The sequence below is a fragment of the Hakea prostrata genome, chromosome 1, assembly GCF_041222555.1.
Source record: "Hakea prostrata isolate BN-2017 chromosome 1, UWA_Hpros_2, whole genome shotgun sequence".
In the NCBI taxonomy this organism is placed as follows: domain Eukaryota; kingdom Viridiplantae; phylum Streptophyta; class Magnoliopsida; order Proteales; family Proteaceae; genus Hakea; species Hakea prostrata.
In genome coordinates, this window is record NC_142600.1 from 27,267,664 (window position 1) to 27,282,813 (window position 15,150).

A 15,150-nucleotide genomic window follows, 5' to 3' on the forward strand; every position below is an offset into this window, starting at 1 on the left:
ACACACAAGCAGCAAGGCAGGAGACCCGGGGCCAAACCCGGGAGCGACGATCGCCGGCCCCCCGCCGCCCACCCACCCAAAGGCGAGGCGCCCGGGCACACGGGGAAAAAAAACTCAACCAAGGGGAGTATCAGCATTTGTTACAGGAACATTTCTTTTGCCAAGACGTTTTTTTTTGGGTAAATTGATTGATTGTTAGTCACAAATTAATGTTTCATTTCCTCTATTTTGGTGATCATTAATTCAATTCTGTTATTTTCTTCTGTTTATTTGCGCTCAGATTTTCATTGAATTTATTTCTTTAGGTTTGTGCATAAATCAAGGATATGATTTTGAGTGGATCTTTTTTTCGGAGGGTAAGTATATGCATCTATATGATGGTACATTTTATCTGTATAAATAAATATGATCTTCTGCTGGCTTCTTCGTTACACAGCCTATTTGTGATAGCATGGAAAGGCCAAATTTATTTTGACTGTCCCTAACCCTAGCAATAGTGGGAGGTGCAGTGCAATGAATACCCCTTTTTGTGGTGTCATTTGTGCTTGTGTACATTTTGTTAACAGATATCTCTATTGTCTCCTTCATTCAACTCTTCTGGACTACAATATTCGTCCTCTTTTTTTTTTTAATACGACTTTTCATTTATTTTGATCTTTTTGCATTACAATTCCTGATGTTTGCAGGCTGGTGCATTTAAAGACATTAACACAGTTGATAATTAATGCGTATGTGGTTATGGGACTAAAAGAGGTTCTAGTTCGGAAAATCATGTTTTTCCAAGTTTATCCTGATATTTATTTAATTTAAATTTAGAGCGCTGAAATTGGTGCTGAACTACTAAATTTGTTCTCTCTTCAGGTCAAGTGTGGTTTCCTTTTAAATTTCATATGGTTATATGTGTATTTTGTTTGACTGCTAAAGTCATGTTGTCCTTAATATTATACTATATGGACTCTTACTGGTGTAGTATGTGAATTGTTGCTTAGGCATGTTGGTTATTTTTTTGGGTGTAGGTTATTAATTCTTCGACTATGAACTGCTTGGACACATGAATCTCTGAAAAGAAGAATATTTTTATTTAATCCATATTTAACGTTCGTTGAATCGCTAAGATATTTTCTTTCGGTTCTTGATTGCGTAAATGGTTGTTAAATGTGCATTTTAATTGAATTGACTTCTTGTTTAGACCATTTGTGTATCAAAGTACATGATATTCTCTACTGCAGAGAATGAGTATGCGTATCTTTTGCAACATTATGCAAGTCGATTGGTAATTGTTAATTCAATTGTGTGGTTTTTGTCTCATTATTTGTTTATAGATCTGCATTCAATTTAGTTCTGCAGAAGATGAGTATTTGTATCTATATGATGTAAATATGATCATTTGTTGTTCTTATTTGTTACTATGATATGGATGTGTACAAGGTGTCTATTAGTTAGTGAATGTTCTGCACTGAAATGGTTGAAGGTGCGAAAATTATTCTTATGGGTGGATTTGATTTTTCTCAAGGATGTGAAACTTATTTTCGTCCCACTTAGTTGAATATATTTTGGAGTTAGGTAACAAATTTAGAATGAGTCATAGATGTTTCCGTTCGATTTGGTGATATATGGTTTCTCGCTGGGTTAGGTATGGGTATCCATCATTATGATGAATCTCAAAGTTGATATTCATACATTGTATGTTTAAGAGTATGAAATGGTCATGTGCTTTGTTTTCCTTGGTAGCTTTATAATATTTTATATTATTGAATGTGCCATTGCTGAAATTATTGTTGTTGCTCCAGAATCATGGGATAAACACCATAAAGCAGGTATGATGTCTTGCTTTCACCCTATATCGTCTTGGATTGTTCACCCTATTAGTTCGTAACCACTTGTCTAGTTGTTGGGTCAAGGTGCTTCCAAGAGAATCTCTTGTAGTGAACAAATACACATGCTAATGGTAGCTCTTGCACATTAACATTTTAGCTGTGACTCCTAAATATATTGTTGGATTGTAAAGCTTTGTCAAAGGGATTTATTCTTTATCTATTTTCGAGTTATAGAAGTCATACTTCATACAACCACGAATGCTAGTTAGTTGCATGATTCTTATGAGTGAAATTAAAGGATCTGCAGGGGTATTTTTCATTTTGTAGGGCAAAAAGGAATTTCTGAGTGATTTGTTTTTTTAAAGGGTGCATCTGACCAGGATGCGATCTTTCTCCTAACCTTCATAAATTGGTTTTATCACATATTTCATGATCTGTAAATCATTAAGAAATTCTCCTTTGGTTTTTGAATGACTTAATGGTTTTAAATGAGCATTTTTTGTTGAATTTGTTTAAGATCATTGGTGTATCAAGGACTTGATATCCCTTCTTGTAGAGAATGAGTATGCATGTCTATTGCGCTTTATGCACGTGTATTTGATTTTCCTTTATTTTAGTGATCATTAATTAAGGGCTATGAATTTCGTTTGGTTATTTGCATTTAGATTTTTCATTGAATTTAGGTCTTCAGGTTTGTGCATGAATCAAGGACATGATTTTGAGTTGACCTATTTTGCTGAGGATAAGGTGTATTTATCTATAAAATCGTACATTTTATCCATTAATATAATATTTTGCTGCCTTCTTCATTACACAGCCTATTTGAGATAGCATGAGAATGCTAAATTTATTTTGACTGTCCCTAGCCCTAGCAATAATAGAGTTGCGGTGCACTGAATACACTTTTTTTTGGGTGGCATGTAGGGTTATGTGCATTTTCTTAACAAATATCTCTATTCTCTACATTTCAACTTGTCTATGGGGTATACACTATAAAGCATGTATGATGCCTTTTTTCCATTCCATGCTTAGTTTTTATTTACTTCTCTAGTTATTGGTTCAAGGTGCTTGCAAAAGCGTTGGTTGTTGTGGATGGATATACACGGTAATTAATCACTAATTTCTCTCGAGATGGTTTGACTTCATGATGCATCGAGGTTCTAGCACATTGGCATTGTAGCTATGTCTCTTTAAGTACACCATCGGTTTGCAAAGCTTTGTTAAACAGTTTTATTCTTTATCTATTTTTGATTTATATAGGAGTTATACTTCATTCTACCATGCATGCAATTTGATTGCATGTTTCTTGTGAGTGGAAGTAAAGGATGTGTATGGGCGTTAACTAGTGGTTATATTTTTTATTTTATATGGTAGAAAGGACTCTCTTGGTGATCTATTTTTGTGGCTGGTGCATGTGTCCAAAAAGTGATTTTTGTACCGACCTTCATAAATTTGGTTTATCCCATACTTAATGATCATTAAATTAATAAGATATATCCTTTTTTGTTTTTGAATGGTTTAATGGTTTTAAATTGGATTTTTTTTTTTTTTGTTGTGAATTTACTTCTTCGTTTGTGTGTCAAGGACATGATATCCCTTGCTGTAGGAGAATGAATATGCATATCTATTCCCGCACCATTCAAATCGATCTGATCTTCCTCTATTTTAGTGATCATTAATTTAGTTCGGTAACTTTTGTTTGGTTTCTTAGTCTTTGGACATCCATCAGATTTTCTTCTTTAGGTTTGTGCATGAATCAAAGACATGATTATGAGAGTATTTGCTTTTTGTAGGATAAGTATGTGTATCTATTTTACTTATCTATTTGTATAATAATCTTTTGCTGCTCTTGTTTTGTACACAGCCTATTCGAGATAGCATGAGAAGGAGAAAGTTATTTTAAACCTCCCTATCCTTGGCAATGATGGGAGTTGCACTAAATACTCCCTTTTTTTAAGGTGGTATGTGGGTTTATGTACATTTTTTTAATAGATATCTTATTTTTTGAAATATGAGTTCTCATTTCCTTATTTAATAATAAGCCCAATTGTTTGCATTATGTTTCCTGGTGTTTGCAGACTTGTGCATTAGGAGATATCAATGCATAGAAAATAATCAATGAGTGTGGTTTTGGCAGTAGAGGAGTTCTTGTTGTGATAATCATGTTTCTCCTCCTCTCCTAAAATTTTGTCCTTTTTTTGTTTAAATTTGATATTTCGAGCATTGAAGTTGGTGATGAACTATTGGTTTTGTTTTTTCTTTAGGTCAAGTTTGGAATCTTAGATATATGTCAATGAAATATTTTAGATTTGACCTGTGCAATAATACTTGAAATGGGGAGTGTGGTTTTCCTTTTAAAGTTTGTGTGGTTTAATGTGTTCTTTATTTGACTAATGAAGTCATGCTGTCCTTAATTTCGTGGACTCTCATTGGTGTAGTTTGAATTGTTGCTTAGGCATGTTGGTTATTTGAGATTGGGTCGAGGTCATTAATTTTGGATTAGGAATAGCTTGGGTACAAGGATTTCTTAAAAGAAGTTTATGTTTTATTAAACCCACATTTAATGATCGTTGAAACCCCTATGATATTTTTTATTGGTTTTTTACGGGATTAATGTATTTTAAATGACTAACATTTTTTTTAATTGAATTTACTTCTTGTTCAGCGTTGTGTGTGTGTATAATCTTTTGCTGTCATCGTTTGTTAAACAACATATTCAAGAGAGCATGGGAAGGCCACATTTATTTTGACCCACCTAGCCTAAGCAATAATGAGAGTTGTGGTACATTGGATACCACTTTGGTCATGGTGGGAGACACTTGCGAGACATCTCACTTTTTCATAGAAGCGAGATTAGATGGAGATCGAGAGCAGAGAGTTGGAATATCTCGTTCTAGATCTCGCCATATCTTGCTGAAACTCTCAATTTTTGTCATTTTTCTGCGAATTTCGGTTGGATTTTCAATTGCAACTACTTCTAGCACATCTACAACGCCGAAAGAAGATCAATCATTCTCTGCTTGTCTTATGAACTTATGATTTAATGACTTATATAGAACTTCTAATGATTGTATAATTTTGTTATTCTATTATTGAAATTTGAGATTGTGATACCCATATGAATGGAATTTTGATGACATTTTGGTTATTTGATGCATTTGATACATTTGCTTTTCATTTTATGTTGTAATGGTTCTATATTAGACGTTGTATAACCTTGGATTCCCTAATCCTACAACATTTCGGGTTTACATCACACTATGGGTAGATTTATAAATAATACTTAGGTTTGTTTTTTGACAAATCCAAGGCCACCAATGTATTCAAAAGGCCTTAAATAGGAAAAATACCAAGTTTTACCCCAATTGGGACCCTAAAATCCTCCTAGATGGGCCACCAAGTTGACGCCAAAAAATCGCATATCTCAACCGAGATCTGCTAGGATGGTCGAGATCTTGGTTTTTCAAGGTGGCAAGATTTTGCTCGAGAGCGAGATCTTCTACCATGCTTTTGGTAGATGGCATGTAGGTGTAGGTACATTTTGCTAACACATATCTCTAATGTCTTATTCATTTCAACTCGTCTATGGACTGGAGTATTTTTTTTCCCGTCTCTTTATTTGGGTTGTTAACATATATCTCTAGTGTCTTCTTTAGTTCAGCTCATCTATGCATTATTGTATCTTTTTCCATCTTCTTGAAATACATGTTTTCATTTCTTTGTTCGATAATAAGCCTAATTATTGTATTATGTTTCTTGGTGTTTGCAGGCTAATGCATTTAGACATATTATTGCATAGTAAATAATTAATAAGTTTGTGGTTATGGGATTAGAGGAGGTTGTTTGGATAATCATGTCTCTCCTCCTTTCTTAAAATTATTTCTTAATATTTCAACTTTGATGTTTACAACACTAATGTTTTGCTGAATTGTTGAATTTATTTCCTCTTCAGGTCAAACTTGGAATCTTAGATATCTATTGTTGAAGTATTTTGGATTGACCTATGCAATAGTATTGGAAACAGGGAGTTGGGTTTTGTGTTCCTATTGTGACATTATGCAAGTTGATATAACCTTCCGTTATTTTAGTGATCATTAGTTTTGTTATGTGAAGACTTGTACTAGATTATTCTCTTTAGGTTTGGGTGTGAATCATAGATGTGATTTTAAGTGAAGGGGTTTGCGGAAGATGAGTATATGTATTTATATGATGGTTTTTTTATTATGTAAATATAATTTTTTTTTCTATCCTTAGTTGTTACTATGATTTGAATGTGCGCAAGGTGTTTATTAGTTTGTGGTTGCTCTGTACTAAAATGGTTGATGGTGCATAAATTATTTATATGGGGGTAGATTATGATTATTCTCAAGGAATGCAACTTTTTTTTGTTCTATACTTGAATATATTTTGGATTTAGGTAACAAATTCAGAATAAGTTGTAGATTTTTCTATTTGATTGAGTCATACGTGGTTTCTCGTTGTGTTAGGTATCGTGGGTATCTAAAGTTGATATTCGTACATCATATGTTTAAGAGTATGAAATGGTCATGTGTTTTGATGTTATTAACGATTGGATGTTTTTGTTGGTTGGCTTATAGAACTTCATGTTATTGAATGTTTTATTGCTGAAATTATTGTTGTCAACTCTAGAATCATATAGGTTATAATACACCACAAAGTAGGTATGATGTCTAATTAACCCTATATCATCTTGTAGTGTCCACCCCTATTTGTTTTTAATCGCTTGTCTACTTGTTGGATTAAGGTAGTTCCTAAAGAAGTGCTTGTAGTGGACAATATACATGCTAATGATTGCTCTAGTACATTAGTATTGTAGCTGTGACTTGTAAGTACACTCGGTTTGTAAAGCTTTGTCAAAGGGTTTTATTCTTTTATCTATTTTTGAGTTATGGTAGTCATACTTCTTACCAATACGGATGTTGATTGATTGCTTGATTCTTACGAGCAAAATTAAAGGTTGCGTTGGGCATTAACTAGGGGTTATTTCTGAGTGATTTGTTTATGTAGAGGGTGCGTCTGACCAGGCCTTGATCTTTCTGCCAACATTCATAAATTTTGTTTATCCCATATTTAATGGTCGTTAATTTATTAAGTGATTCTCTTTTGGTTTTCAAATGGTTTAATGGTTTTTAAATGAGCACCTTTTCATTGGATTTACTTATTGTTTAGGATCGTTTGTGTATCAAGGACTTGATAATTGCTCCCGCGGAGAATGAGTATGCATATCTATTGCACTTTATGAATGTCTGTTTAATTTTCCTCTATTTTAGTGATCATTACTTTAGTACTGTGCTTTTTGTCTGTATATTTCTGTTTAGATTTTCATCATGGTTGTCAAGGCAATGTTGACCGATAGAGGTCAATGAATACCAATGCGACACCAAGTAAGGTGACACGATGTTGCCTAGGCGACAAAGGAGTCACCAACTGCACCTTAACCCAAAAGTGGCCCAAGCCGACAAGGTGGCCACCTAGGCAGATACTTTGACAACTATGATTTTCATTGAATTTAGGTTTTCAGGTTTGTGTGTGAATTAAGGAAATGATTTTCCATTGATATATTTTGCGGAGGAAGTATATGCATCTATATAGATGGTACATTTTATCTATAAATATAATATTTTGCTGCCTTATTCATTACACAACCTATTTGAGATAGCATGGGAATGCTAAATTTATTGACTCTCCCTAGCCCTAGCAATAATGTGAGTTGCGGTGCACCAAATACGCCTTTATTTTGGGTGGCATGTAAGGGCTTATGTACATTTTTTAGCAGATGTCTCTATTGCCTGCATTTCAACTCGTCTATGGGGTCTACCCTATGGAGCAGGTATGATGCCTTGTCTCCACCTTATATCTTCTTGCTATGTCCATGCTTTGTTTGTATTTACTTGTCTAATTATTGGTTCAAGGTGCTTCCAAATGCATTGGCTGTTGTGGATGGATATACACGCTAATTAATTGCTAATTTCTGTCAAGATGATTTCACTTCTTGATGAATCATGGTTCTAGCAAATTGGTATCGGAGTTGTCTCCTTAAGTACACTATCGGTTTGTAAAGCTTTGTGAAGGGGGTTTTTTCTTTCTGTATTTTTGAGTTATATAGCAGTTATACTGCATACTACCGTGGGTGTGGCTGCATGATTCTTGTGAGTGAAAGAAAAGGATGTGTTGGGGGCATTAACTAGGGGGTATTTTTCTTTATTTTTTATTTTATAGAGCAGAAAGGACTCTCGGGGTGATTTATTTTTGTGGTTGGTGCATGTAGTCAGGCAGTGATCTTTGTACCAACCTTCATAAATTTGGTGTTGAATCATTAAGGGATATCTTTTTTTGTTTTCGAATGGTTTAATGGTTTTAAATGGGCTTTTTTTGTTTGTTGGATTTACTTCTTTTTAGGATCATTTATGTATCAAGGACATGATATCCCTTGTTGCATGAGAATGAATATGCATATCGATTGCCGCCCTATACAAATTGATATGATTTTCCTCTGTTTTAGTGATAATTTAGTTCGGTAATTTTCGTTTAGTTTCTTGGTTCTTAGACTCATCATCAAACTTTCTTCTTTAGGTTTGTGCATGAATCAAGGACACGATTATGAGAGTATATGTTTTACGAAGGATAAGTGTATGTATCCATTTGTATAATAATCTTTTTGTTGCTCTTGCTTTGTACACAGCCTATTCAAGATAGCATGAGAAGGGGAAGGTTATTTTAAACCTCCCTAGCCCTAGCAATGATGGGAGCTATGGTGCACCGAATACTCCTCTCTTTTTTTTTTTTTTTTTTTTTTTTTTTGTGTGGGTTTATTTACATTTTTTTCAATAGGTATCTTTATTAACTCCTCCATCTCAACTCATCTATGGAGTAAAGTATTTATTTTTCATAAATTTCTTATTTCTTGAAATATAAATTCTCATTCGCCTAATTGTTTGCATTACGTTTCCTTGTGTTTGCAGACTTGTGCATTAGGAGGTATTGACACATAGTAAATGATCAATGAGATTGGCTTTGGCAATAGAGGAGCTCTTGTTGTGATGATCATGTTTATCCTTTCTTAAAATTTACCCTTCTTTTTGTTTAAATTTGATATTTAAAGCATTGAAGTTGAACTATTGATTTTGTTTCATCTTCAGGTCAAGTTTGGAATCCATGATATTTGTTGTTGGAATATTTTAGATTGATCTATGCAACAATATTTGAAACGAGGAGTGGTTTTTCTTTTAAAGTTCTTGTGGTTATTTGTGTTCTTTATTTGACTACTAAAGTCATGCTGTCCTTGATACTATATTTTGTGAACTCTCAATGGCCAGTTTTTCAATTGTTGCTTAGGCATGTTGGTTATTTGTGATTGGGTCGAGGTTATTAATTCTTGGGTTTGGAATATCTTGGGTACAAGGATTTCATAAAAAAATCTATGTTTTATTAAATCCACACTTAATGATATGTTGAATCATTATGATGTTTTCTTTTGGTTTTTGATGGCATTAATGTATTTTAAATGACAATGGCATTTTTTTTTATTGAATTTACTTCTTGTTTAGCATTGTTTGTGTATGTATAATCCTTTGCTGTAATCGTTTGTTTGAACAGCGTATTCAAGATAGCATGGGAAATTCATGGTTATTGTGACCCTCCCAGCCCAAACAATAATGTGGCTGCAGTACATTCAATCCCTTTTTTAAGTGGGCGTGTGGGTTTAGGTACATTTTGCTAACATATATCTCTAGTGTCTAATTCATTTCAACTCATCTTCGGACGAGTATTTTTTGCTGTCAATTTGTTTGGTTTGCTAACGTATATCTTTTTTGTCTCCTTTAGGTCAACTCATTTGTGGACTAGAGTATCTTTTTTTTCGTCTATTTATTTGGTTTCTTATTTCTTGAAATACATGTTTTTATTTCTTTGTTCAATAGTAAGCCCAATTGTTGTATTATGTTTCTTGGTGTTTGCAGGCTAAAGCATTTAGATACATAGTAAATAATTAATGAGTTTGTGGGTATAGGGCTAAAGGAGTTTCTTGTCGGATAATCATCTCTCTCCTCCTTTCTTAAAATTATATCTTATTATTTTAACTTTGATGCTTACAGTGCTGATGTTGGTGATGAATTATTGAATTTGTTTTTTGTTTAGGTCAAACTTGGAATCTTAGATATCTATTGTTGCAAGCATTCTAGATTGACATGTGCAATAGTATTTGAAATAGGGAGTCTGGTTTATATGTTCTTGTTGTGACATTATGCAAGTCAATATGATCTTCCATTATTTCGGTGGTCATTAGTTTAGTTATGTGAATGCTTGCACTGGATTATTCTCTTTAGGCTTGTGCATGAATCATGGACGTGATTTTGAGTGGATGGGTTTTGTGGAAGATGAGTATATGTATTTATATGATGGTTTAAAAATATAATCTTTTTGCAGTCCTTGTTTGTTACTATGATTTGAATGTGCGTTAGGTGTTTATTAGTTTGTATTGCTCTGTTCTAAAATGGTTGAAGGTGCATAAATTATTTATATGGGGTGTATTATGATTATTCTTAAGGACCTGAAATTTTGGAATTTATTATTGTTCTGTGTTCGAACATATTTTGGATTTTGGTAACAATTCAGAATGGGTCATAGATGTTTCTGTTTGATTTGTTCATATATGGTTTCTTGTTGGGTTAGGTTTCGTGGGTATCTCCCACTATAATGATTCAAAAAGTTGATATCTGCACATCCTATGTCTGGAAGTATGAAATGGTCATGTTTTTTGATGTTATTAACAATTGGATGTTTTCCTTGGTAGCCTTATTGAATTTCATGTTATTGAATGTGCTATTGCTAAAATTATTGTTGTTGCTTTGAAATTGTAGGATATGCACAGCAAAGCAAGTATGATGTCTTGATTTAACCCTATATCGTCTTGCATTTTCCACCCCTATTAGTTTTTAACCGCTTGTCTAGTTTGATTAGGGTTGTTCCAAAAGAATTGTTTCTAGTTGATATTGTACATGCTAATGATTTCTCTAGCATATTAGCATTATAGCTGTTACTCCTAAGTGCACTATCGGTAAGAGTTTTATTCTTTATCTATTTTTGAGTTTTAGCAGCATGCTTCATATCAAAATGGATGCTAATTGGTTGCATGATTTTTATGAGTGAAATTAAATGTTGTGCAGGGCATTAACTAGGGGGTACTTTTCATTTTTTAGCGGAGGAAGGAATTTCTTGAGTGATTTATTTTTGTGGAGAATGCATCTGAACAGGCTAGGATCTTTCTCTCAACTTTTATAAATTTTGTTTTTCCCATATTTATTGATCGTTAATTTATTATGTGATTCTCTTTTGGTTTTCAAATGGTTTAATGGTTTTTAAATGAGCACTTTTTTGTTGAATTTACTTTCTATTCAGGATTGTTTGTGTGTTAAGGGCATGGTATCCCCTCTTACGGAGAATGAGCATGCATATCTATTGCGCTTTATGAACGCCTATTTAATTTTCCTCTATTTTAGTGATCATTAATTTAGAGCTTTGATTTTCGTCTGGTTATTTGTGTTTAGATTTTCATTAAATTTAGGACTTCAGGTTTGTGCATGAATCAAGGATGTGATTTTGAATTGATCTATTTTGCGGAGGATAAGTATATGTCACTATATAATGGTATATTTTGTCTATAAATATAATATTTTGCTGCCTTCTTCATTACATAGCCTATTCGAGATAGCATGGGAGTGCTAAATTTATTTCTACCGTCCCTATCCCTAGCAATTATGGTAGCTGTGGTGTGATGAATACGCCTTTTGTTTGGTAGCATGTGGGCTTATTTACTTTTCTTTATTTATTTATTTATTTATTATTATTTTTATTTTTTTTTATTTTTACTGATACCTCTCCATTTTAATTCGTCTACGGGGTATACACTATAAAGTAGGTATGATGCCTTGTTTCCACTTTATATCTTTTTGCTTTGTCCATGCTTAGTTTTTCTTTACTTTTCTAGGTATTGGTTCAAGGTGCTTCCAAAATCATTGGTTGTTGTGGATAGATATACATGCTAATTAGTCGCTAATTTTTCGCAAGATGGTTTGACTTCATGAGGAATCGTGTTTCCAGCACATTGGCATCGTAGTTGTGCCTTCTTAAGTACTCTTATCAGTTTGTAAAGCTTTGTTAAAGGGATTTATTTTTTTTATCTATCTTTGGGTTATAAAACAGTTATACTTCATACTACCACGAGTGCTTTTGGTTGCATGAGTCTTATGAGTGAAAGTAAAGGATGGGCAGGGGCATTAATTAGGTGGTTTATCTTTTATTTTATAGCGTAAAAGGGCTCTCGTGGTGATTTATTTTTGTGGCTGGTGCATGTGACCGAGCAGTCATATTTGTACCAACTTTAATAAATTTGGTTTATCCCATATTTAATGATCATTAGTTCATTAAGAGATATCCCGTTTTGTTTTTGAATGGTTTAGTGGTTTTAAATGGGCATTTTCTTTTTTTTGTTGAATATTCTTCTTATTAGAATCATGTGTATCAAGGACATGATATCCGCTGCTGCGGGAGAATGAATATGCACATATCGATTCCCACACTATACAAAAATATCTAATTTTCCTCTATTTTAGTGAACTAATGTAGTTCGGTAATTTTCGTTTAGTTTCTTGGTCTTTAGACTTGTATCAGATTTTCTGCTTTAGGTTTGTGCGTGAATCATGGACATGATTATGAGAGTATCCATTATTTGGAGGGTAAGTATATGTATCTATTTGTATAATAATCTTTTGCTGCTTTTGTTCTGTACACAATCCATTCAACAGAGCGTGAGAGGGCGAAGGTTATTTTAAGCCTCCTTAGCCCTAGCAATGATGGGAGTTGTAGTGCACTAAATACTCTTTTTTTTAGGTGGCATGTGGGTTTATGTACATTTTTTTAGTAGATATCTTTATTAACTCCTCCATCTCAACTCATCTATGGAGGAGTATTTATTTTCCGTCTATTTGTTTGGTTTCTTATTCCTTGAATTATAAGTTCTGCTTTCTTTGTTTAATAATATGCCTAATTGTTTGCATTATGTTTCCTGGTGTTTGCAGACTCATGCATTAGGAGATATTAACGGATAACAAATAATCAGTGAGTATGTGGGTTTGGCAATAGAGGAGCTCTTGTTGTGATAATCATGTTTCATTTCTTTCCTAAAATTTTATCCTTTTTTTGTTTAAATTTGATATTTAGAGCATTGAAGTTGGTGCTGAACTATTGATTTTGTTTCTTCTTTAGGGTAACTTTAAAATCTAAAATATCTGAAGTTGGAATATTCTAGATTGACCTGTGCAACAATACTTGAAACGAGGAGTGTGGTTTTCCATTTAAAGTTTGTGTTATTTATTTGAATACTAAAGTCATGCTATCCCTAATACTATACTTCATGGACTCTAACTAGTGTAGTTTTTGAGTTGTTGCTTAGGCATTTTGGTTAATTGTGATTGGATAGAGGTTATTAGTTATCAGATTAGGAATAGCTTGGGTACAAGGATTTCTCAAAAGAAGTCTATATTTTGTTAAACCCACATTAATGATCATTGAATCGTTATGATATTTTCTCGTGGTTTTTTACTGGATTGATGTATTTGAAATGACAATGACTTTTTTTTAATTGAATTTACTTCTTGTTCAATATTGTTTGTGTATGTATAATCTTTTGCTATCATTATTCATTGAACAATGTATTTGAGATAGCATGGGATTTTGCCATCTTTATTTCCCTCCCAGCCCAAAGTTATAATTGGTGTTGCGATACACTGAATACCTTTTTTTTAGGGTGGCATGTGGGTTTAGGTTCGTTTTGCTAGCATATATCTCTAGTGTCTAATTCATGTCAATTCCTCTATGGAGTAGAGTATTTTCTTCCGTTAATTTATTTGGTCTGCTAACATATATTTTTAGTGTCTTCTTCAATTCAACTCATATGTGGAGTAGAGTATCTTTGTCCGTCTATTTATTTGGTTTCTTATTTCTTGAAATACATGTTTTCATTTCTTTGTTCGATAATAAGCCTAATTGTTGTATTAAATTTCTTGGTGTGTGCAGGCTAAAGCATTTTGGGATATTATTATAGAGTAAATAATTAATGAGTTTGTGGTTATGGGGCTAGAGGCGGTTCTTGTTTGGATAATCATGTCTGTCCTCTCTTGAAATTATATTGTAATATTTCAACTTTGATGTTTACGTTGTCGATGTTGGTGTTGAACTATTGAATTTGTCTCCTCTTCTGGTCAAACTTGGAATCTTAGATATATATTGTTGAAGTATTCTAGATCGACCTGTGTGACGGTATTTGAAACACAGAGTGTGGTTTCTGTGTTTCCATTGTGACATTATGCAAGTCGATATGTTCTTCTATTATTTTAGTGGTCATTAGTTCAGTTATGTAAAGACTTGCACTAGATTATTCTCTTCAGCTTTGTGCATGGACATGATTTGGTGTGGATGGATTCTGCGAAAGATGAGTATATGTATTTATATAATGGTTTTTTTTTATCATGTAAATATAATCTTTTGCAATCCTTTTTTGTTACTAAGATTTGGCTGTGTGCAAAGTGTTATTAGTTTGTGGTTGCTCTTTGCTAAAATGGTTGAAGGTGCATAAATTATTTATATTAGGTGTATTATGATTCAAGGACCTAGAATTTTTTTTTGTTTTATGTTAGAATATATTTTGGACATTGGTGACAAATTCAGAATGTGTCATAGATATTTCTATTCGATTTGGTCGTATATGGTTTCTTGTTGGGTTAGGTATTGTGGGTATCTACCACTATGATGAATCTCAAAGTGATATTCGTACATTATATGTTATGAGTATAAAATGGTCATGTATTTTGATGTCTTTAAGGGATGTTTTCCTTGGTAGCCTTATAAAATTTTATGTTATTGAATGTGCAGAAATTATTGTTGTTGCTCTAAAATCATAGGATATACACCACAAAGCAGGTATGATGTCTTGATTTGACTTAACATTGTCTTGCATTGCCCACCCCTATTCATTTTTAACCACTTTTCTAGTTGTTGGATCAAAGTGGTTCAAAAGAATTATTTTAGTGGACAATATAAATGCTAATGATTGCTCTATTACATTATCATTGTAACTGTGGCTCCTACGTGCACTTTGATATATAAAGCTTTGCCAAAAGGTTTTATTCTTTATCTGTTTTGTATTCATAGCAGTCATACTTCATATCAATACAAATGCTAATTGGTTGCATGATTTTGATGAGTGAAATTAAAGGTTGTGCTGGGCATTAACTAGGGGGTATTTTTCATTTTGTAG

The 15,150-nt window shown here is 33.1% G+C and overlaps 1 long non-coding RNA gene across 23 annotated transcripts in view; it reads left to right on the forward strand.

Moving 5' to 3' along the window:
- LOC149028555 (uncharacterized) overlaps positions 1–15,150 on the forward strand; it is a 59,292-nt gene that overhangs the window by 15,589 nt on the left and 28,553 nt on the right. For 5 of the 23 annotated variants that reach the window (XR_016170260.1, XR_016170270.1, XR_016170286.1 and 2 more), the window contains exons 1-3: positions 219–12,571; positions 12,914–14,024; positions 14,766–14,813. This is a non-coding gene — a long non-coding RNA (uncharacterized LOC149028555). Of the gene's footprint in view, positions 1–218; positions 12,572–12,913; positions 14,025–14,765; positions 14,814–15,150 lie in introns of those variants that run through there. The other 18 variants (XR_016170264.1, XR_016170273.1, XR_016170285.1 and 15 more) reach the window with 17 other exon arrangements.